Genomic DNA, 7902 nt, shown 5'->3' on the forward strand with positions numbered 1-7902 from the left:
CTGTTTCAGGCCATGTCAAGGGCAGGGCTGTGGATGTCTGAGACCCAGTGCTTTCAAATTCAGGGAAATTGCTTCTCGGCACCTAGCATCTGTGGGTGTGTTTCGCTCTAGTAGACTTGCCACTTTGCAAGGCTGTGCCAGTATTCACAGTAGGATGCTGAATGGAAGCAGTCAAAATTTTCCAAGCTCAGCTGGGAATAAGACATTGCAGTCTGCACAGATGGTGCCCAGGCAGTGCCAGGTAAAAATAGCATAGAACTTCATAGAGATCCAAAGCATCGCAGCTACTCTCTCTCTCTGATACACCGCCAAGCTCTGACTGCTCTAGAAATGTCTGAAAAAGCTTCGTCATGTCCTTAATGAAGCTGTGAACTTCATGAAAGGCTGTCGGTCCTATGCATTCTGAACTTCTTGCCTTGCTGTGTGACAAGCGAGGTTCCCTTCACCAGCACTTTCACACTGCAGCAAGGCAAAAGTGCTAACTCAACTCTTCAAATGAAGAGCAGAAGAGCAGGTTTTCCTGAGTCCTCAGCAATTCACCCTTGCCTTTCAGCAATTGGTGCTGGGTGGCAAGCTCAACTGACCTTGCTGACATCTATGATAGCTGGACTCTTCTCTGCAGGGGCGGAATAACTGTGTTCTGCCTATGCACATCAGGGCAGAAGAGTTCATCAGAAAACTCCATCTGAGTGCAAAGAGAAAACCTGGAGTATTTTCCTCTTGTATCAGATTTCAGTGGAGGGTCTGAGAGCTGGCCAGAAACAACTGGGAGCTCACAAGTCAATATCTGAGGGAATTTTTGGCCCAGCTGTGGGATTATTCTCCTGATGATCCACAGAAGGGAAAGTAGTGGATCGCCAAGCTTTTCATCCAAGATGCTAATGACTTAGCAGTGCCAACTGTAAGACAAATGGAGAGACTCTACTTGTGAAAGGACCTTGCAACTGACTTTCTCTAGCTAGGAGCTCAGCGGCGTTTGGCTGTCTGTGAAGGAGAGTACCTAGCTTTAGTTGCAGAAACCTGAAAGTTTGCATCTCTTTTTCATCCTGGTTTCTTTGAGAGTCGGAGTCTTTGTTGGTGTTGGAGATTTAAAAACAAAAGCCTGTCAATCAGAATGAACCTGCAAGTGGAAGGATGGCCTTGGGGTGAGGGATTGATCTGAGATGTGTGTGTGGTGGGGGTGGGCTTCAATTCCTAACTCTTCTTCAGATGATTTTAGGCAAATCACTTAATTCCTCTGTGCCTCAGTTCCTCACCTGTGAAATGGGGATGATGATTATAGCTGGCTGGGAAATAGAAATCTCGTTGTGTGAAGAATCTGGCATGTTTGACGTATTTTTTCATCTTGAATTGGGGTGAAAGGTCAAAAATTTGAATTTTTTTGCAGGAAGGGATTTCCAGAAAAAATCCATTTCAGGAGAAGGGGTACAGAATTTTTCAGCTTCCTGCCTGCCCAGAAGGCTCTTGTCACTTTCACGTTAACCTTGCAGGCAGAAGATAATGAAATTAACAAAAGCTTTCCAGGTGGGCAGCTGGGGAGCTTCATTTTGCTTTTCCTGATAGAAAATCTAAATTTTCCTGCAGAAAATCCTATTACTGCAAAAAGTGCATTCTCCATCAGAAAACTATTCCAACATAAAATTCCCAACAGTTCTAATACCAACACTTACTTCCTTTGTCCATCTAGCCCATTTAGACGTATAAACTCTTCAGGGCAGGAACTGTCTCTTACTGTGTGTACATATGGGGTCTGCAACAAGGGCGTGCCAGTCTTGATTGGGGCTTTTAAGGGCTACTGGAATACAAATAAACATAGTTAGTCCAGACTTCAGAGTAACAGCCGTGTTAGTCTGTATTCGCAAAAAGAAAAGAAGTACTTGTGGCACCTTAGAGACTAACCAATTTATTTGAGCATAAGCTTTCGTGAGCTACAGCTCACTTCATCGGATGCATACTGTGGAAAGTGTAGAAGATCTTTTTATACACACAAAGCATAAAAAAATACCTCCCCCCACCCCACTCTCCTGCTGGTAATAGCTTATCTAAAGTGACCACTCTCCTTACAATGTGTATGATAATCAAGGTGGGCCATTTCCAGCACAAATCCAGGGTTTAACAAGAACGTCTGGGGGGCGAGGGGGGGGAGGAAAAAACAAGGGGAAATAGGTTACCTTGCATAATGACTTAGCCACTCCCAGTCTCTATTCAAGCCTAAGTTAATTGTATCCAATTTGCAAATGAATTCCAATTCAACAGTTTCCTCGCTGGAGTCTGGATTTGAAGTTTTTTTGTTGTAATATCGCAACTTTCATGTCTGTAATCGTGTGACCAGAGAGATTGAAGTGTTCTCCGACTGATTTATGAATGTTATAATTCTTGACATCTGATTTGTGTCCATTTATTCTTTTACGTAGAGACTGTCCAGTTTGACCAATGTACATGGCAGAGGGGCATTGCTGGCACATGATGGCATATATCACATTGGTGGATGTGCAGGTGAACGAGCCTCTGATAGTGTGGCTGATGTTATTAGGCCCTGTGATGGTGTCCCCTGAATAGATGTGTGGGCACAGTTGGCAACGGGCTTTGTTGCAAGGATAGGTTCCTGGGTTAGTGGTTCTGTTGTGTGGTATGTGGTTGCTGGTGAGTATTTGCTTCAGTTTGGGGGGCTGTCTGTAGGCAAGGACTGGCCTGTCTCCCAAGATTTGTGAGAGTGTTGGGTCATCCTTCAGGATAGGTTGTAGATCCTTAATAATGCATTGGAGGGGTTTTAGTTGGGGGCTGAAGGTGACAGCTAGTGGCGTTCTGTTATTTTCTTTGTTAGGCCTGTCCTGTAGTAGGTGACTTCTGGGAACCTTCTGGCTCTATCAATCTGTTTCTTCACTTCCGCAGGTGGGTATTGTAGTTGTAAGAATGCTTGATAGAGATCTTGTAGGTGTTTGTCTCTGTCTGAGGGGTTGGAGCAAATGCGGTTGTATCGCAGAGCTTGGCTGTAGACGATGGATCATGTGGTGTGGTCAGGATGAAAGCTGGAGGCATGTAGGTAGGAATAGCGGTCAGTGGGTTTCCGGTATAGGGTGGTGTTTATGTGACCATCGTTTATTAGCACTGTAGTGTCCAGGAAGTGGATCTCTTGTGTGGACTGGACCAGGCTGAGGTTGATGGTGGGATGGAAATTGTTGAAATCATGGTGGAATTCCTCAAGGGCTTCTTTTCCATGGGCCCAGATGATGAAGATGTCATCAATATAGCGCAAGTAGAGTAGGGGCGTTAGGGGATGAGAGCTGAGGAAGCGTTGTTCTAAGTCAGCCATAAAAATGTTGGCATACTGTGGGGCCATGTGGGTACCCATAGCAGTGCCGCTGATTTGAAGGTATACATTGTCCCCAAATGTAAAATAGTTATGGGTAAGGACAAAGTCACAAAGTTCAGCCACCAGGTTAGCCGTGACATTATCGGGGATAGTGTTCTTGACGGCTTGTAGTCCATCTTTGTGTGGAATGTTGGTGTAGAGGGCTTCTACATCCATAGTGGCCAGGATGGTGTTATCAGGAAGATCACCGATGGATTGTAGTTTCCTCAGGAAGTCAGTGGTGTCTGAAAGATAGCTGGGAGTGCTGGTAGCATAGGGCCTGAGGAGGGAGTCTACATAGCCAGACAATCCTGCTGTCAGGGTGCCAATGCCTGAGATGATGGGGCGCCCAGGATTTCCAGGTTTATGGATCTTGGGTAGTAGATAGAATATCCCAGGTCGGGGTTCCAGGGGTGTGTCTGTGCGGATTTGATCTTGTGCTTTTTCAGGGAGTTTCTTGAGAAAATGCTGTAGTTTCTTTTGGTAACTCTCAGTGGGATCAGAGGGTAATGGCTTATAGAAAGTGTTGTTGGAGAGCTGCCGAGCAGCCTCTTGTTCATATTCTGACCTATTCATGATGACAACAGCACCTCCTTTGTCAGCCTTTTTGATTATGATGTCAGAGTTGTTTCTGAGGCTGTGGATGGCATTGTGTTCTGCACAGCTGAAGTTATGGAGCAAGTGATGCTGCTTTTCCACAGTTTCAGCCCATGCACGTCGGCGGAAGCACTCTATGTAGAAGTCCAGTCTGCTGTTTCGACCTTCAGGAGGAGTCCACCTAGAATCCTTCTTTTTGTAGTGTTGGTAGGGAGGTCTCTGTGGATTAGTATGTTGTTCAGAGGTATGTTGGAAATATTCCTTGAGTCGGAGACGTCGAAAATAGGATTCTAGGTCACCACAGAACTGTATCATGTTTGTAGGGGTAGAGGGGCAGAAGGAGAGGCCCCGAGATAGGACAGCTGCTTCGGCTGGGCTGAGAGTATAGTTGGATAGGTTAACAATATTGCTGGGTGGGTTGAGGGAACCATTGCTGTGGCCCCTTGTGGCATGTAGTAGTTTAGAAAGTTTAGTGTCCTTTTTCTTTTGTAGAGAAGCAAAGTGTGTGTTGTAAATGGCTTGTCTAGTTTTAGTAAAGTCCAGCCACGAGGAAGTTTGTGTGGAAGGTTGGCAGGAGAGTGGGTTTGTGTGTGTTTGTGGGGGGGTGGGGGGGGAGAAAACCTGGATTTGTGCTGGAAATGGCCCAACTTGATTATCATACACATTGTAAGGAGAGTGATCACTTTAGATAAGCTATTACCGGGTGGGGGGAGGTATTTTTTCATGCTTTGTGTGTATAAAAAGATCTTCTACACTTTCCACAGTATGCATCCGATGAAGTGAGCTGTAGCTCACGAAAGCTTATGCTCAAATAAATTGGTTAGTCTCTAAGGTGCCACAAGTACTCCTTTTCTTTTAGTCCAGACTATGTCTTTCCCCGGTTTGACCTGGGGTGCCCATATGTCTCGTTTTGGCTGGGACAGTCCCCTTTTTAAGCTTGGTCCTGGACATCACAACTTTTTTGGGGGGCAAAAATGGGCATTTGTCCCATTTGCTATCCCATTTAGCGTGGAGAAACATTTGGACAAGAGCCAGTGGGACCAATGTCCAGTTTTGCCAAAAAAGTCATGACATCTGTGACGTTGGTTCAGGCTGACGGCCTCGTCTGGCAGGGCTTGGGCCAGCTCTGAGAGGTGGGGCTCAGGCGAGCTTTGACACCAGGCAGCACGGGGCTGACCCTGAGACGCCTGCCGCGGTCACGTACCCGGTGTCCCGTTTTCAATTTAAGGAAATACGGTCACCCTGTGGGGGCCGCGTATCTTGCCTCAGTTGGGCCTCCTTCGCCCTGAATGTGGTTCCTCCAGAGCCTCTCACCCGAACCCCCAGCACCTACAACGGTGTGACACAGCCAGGCCTGGAAACAGCCACTGACTCTAAAGCCCACAGGGGGTGCCCTTTGCCAGAGCTGCCCTTCCCCTGCCTTCCCCAGGCGGGTCTGATCATGGAGGCTGTTCTGCATAGATCACACTGGGGGGGGGGGTCCCCCTCTCAGGCTAAGGGCCCATTAGATGTCCCCTCCCCAGCGCCCACAGTCCTCAGCCCTCTTCTTCCAGAGGGGTAGCCGCGCGAGTCTGTATCAGCAAAAACAACGAGGGGCTTTTAGCCCACGAAAGCTTAGGCCCAAATAAACGTGTTCCTCTCTGAAGCGCCGCCAGGACGCCCCCCCCCCCCCCGCTTGCTTCAACCTGACCCCGGGCAACGCGGCCTTTCCCCACCCGCCCCGCATCTCCGCCAGGAGTCGCCTTCCCCTCGCTGGTTCGCAGCGGCCTCCCACAATGCACCATGGGCCTGGTGGCTGCCGCTGGCTCCGGCTCCGCACCCGGGGATTGTTGCACAATGCTGCCGCCGCCGCCGCCGCCGCCAGGGAGCTGAGAGCCGGGGGGCGGCCGGCGGGCGGGGAAAGCGGCGCGAGCCTTCTCCGCCGGCCAACCAGCCTCCCCGGCGCCTGCAGCGCCCTGCACGCTTGGCGGCCCTGCTCCCCGCCGCCGGCAGGTAAGGGCTGGAGGCGGGCTCGCCTCGCGTGGTTGTGAGGCTGGGGTTGTCCAGACATGGCTCCCCTCTCCCAGCGGCTCCCGGAGGGGTGGGAGAGGAGGAATTGGGGCGCGCGTTGGCCGGTGCGGCAGGCTGAGCCGCGATTGGGGTTATCCTGCCGCCGGAGGCTCTGGGGTGGGGAGCCCTGGCCGCTTCGCACGGAGCGGGAGGCGGGCGGCTGGCTCGTGTGTGGCCGCAGGGGAGGGCGCACGGGTGTAAAGAGCTAGGGCTTGTTGCACGCTCGTGTGGGTCCGTGCCAGGGCGCACTCTTCTGCCTCCCCCCCGCCCCCCAGGCGTGTGTCCCGGTGCCCTGCGGTGGGCACGGGCGGGATGGGAAGCCGGCCCCCGGCGTGTGCGGGACTTCGGGCGGCGGCTGCCACGCCGAGTCGTTCCGAGGACGGGAGCGCGGCCGGCGGGGGGGGGGGGGGTGGGTGGGTCGTGTTTTGTTTTTTTTTTTGTCTTGTAACCCCCCCCCCCCCCCCGAAAAGCCACGCGCGAGCCCCAGAGGCAGGGAAACGTCCCGCCCGAAGCCGCTCTTCTCCGGGCTCGCTGCCGCTCCGCTCCGCCTTGTTCGCTGGCCGGGTTTCTTTGTGCCGGCGCGGAGCGAGAGGCTGCCAGCCGGCGCCGGGGAAAGCGAAGCACGCGGGGGCAGCCGCGCCCCGGGCCTGGAGTCTCACGCCCCCCGGGGAGCGCGGGGGAGCCTGCCGCTCTGAAGCCCAGCTTCCGTCTGTCTGCCCGGCCCCCCCGCTCCCAGATCTGCCGGGCAGCCTCCTTATTCCCCTCCCACCACTCCCTTGTACATTGGTGTGGCTGGCCCGGCGGGTCCCGTAGAGAACTTTCTTGCTCTGTGTGTGTGTTTGTGTGTGTCAGCAATGGGAAAAGCCAAACACTGACGGGAGCTATGTTGATTACATTACATTACATTGTAAGGAGAGTGATCACTTTAGATAAGCTATTACCAGCAGGAGAGTGGGGTGGGGGGAGAGAAAACCTTTTGTAGTGGTAAACACCCATTTTTTTCATGCTTTGTGTGTATAAAAAGATCTTCTGTACTTTCCACAGTATGCATTCAGATGAAGTGAGCTGTAGCTCACGAAAGCTTATGCTCAAATAAATGGGTTAGTCTGTAAGGTGCCACAAGTCCTCCTGTTCTTTTTGACAGGAGCTAGTTCCCAATATATCAACAGTGCATGGCGCTCTAGGAGTGAGTATGGTACAGGGTGACCAGAGAGCAAATGTGAAAAATCAGGACGGGGGTCCGGAGGGTAATTGGCACCTATATAAGAAAAAGCCCCAAATATCGGGACTGTCCCTATAAAATTGGGACGTCTGGTCACCCTACTATGGTACCACCATAGCTGTGAGGGAAAGTCTGCAGAGTTTGCTGCAGTACTCTCATATCATTATGTATTTTTAAAGCAAGCTCAAGCAGCTCCATACTTCTCAGATGGGGCTCTCTGGTGTTTTCTTACATGGCAGTGTAAGACTCTTGTCTCCTCCTCCCCCAATTCTGAATGGGGGGGCAGTTTGGAATTTGTTTCTGATTTAAAAAAACAACAGCCACCCATCATGCTGGGTCAAATTAAGCTTGGGTCAAAGCGAATACCTGGAGTTTGGGAAACTTCAGGATTGCAACCCCTTCACCAAGCCCTGGTTTTGGTCCAGTTAGCGTATTGATGGTATAACACAGCACTTCAATGCAAGGGAATGGCAGTCAGTCACGTTACAGTCGAACCCAAGTGAATCCTTCCCCTGGCAAATCTTACTTTTAAAAGAACCTTGCCATTTGGAAAGTAAGGAAAATTTGATCTTTGCAATCATTTTTGAGGTGCAGAGAAGCCCTTCCTGGCAGGGATGATTTTAGCAATGTCCAGAGAGGAGGGGATGGAAAAATTATCCCAAATTCCCTTTAGCTTGAACAT

The 7902-nt window shown here is 50.7% G+C and overlaps 1 protein-coding gene across 2 annotated transcripts in view; it reads left to right on the forward strand.

Moving 5' to 3' along the window:
* Positions 1–5799: 5799 nt before the first annotated feature.
* The window catches only part of EXTL3 (exostosin like glycosyltransferase 3), a 229728-nt gene continuing 227625 nt past the window's right edge, over positions 5800–7902 (forward strand). For both annotated transcript variants that reach the window (XM_048845823.2, XM_048845821.2), the window contains exon 1: positions 5800–5941. The gene's annotated coding sequence lies outside the window, so the exon portion shown is untranslated. The remainder of the gene's footprint in view (positions 5942–7902) is intronic.

The sequence above is a fragment of the Caretta caretta genome, chromosome 3, assembly GCF_965140235.1.
Source record: "Caretta caretta isolate rCarCar2 chromosome 3, rCarCar1.hap1, whole genome shotgun sequence".
Classification (NCBI taxonomy): domain Eukaryota; kingdom Metazoa; phylum Chordata; order Testudines; family Cheloniidae; genus Caretta; species Caretta caretta.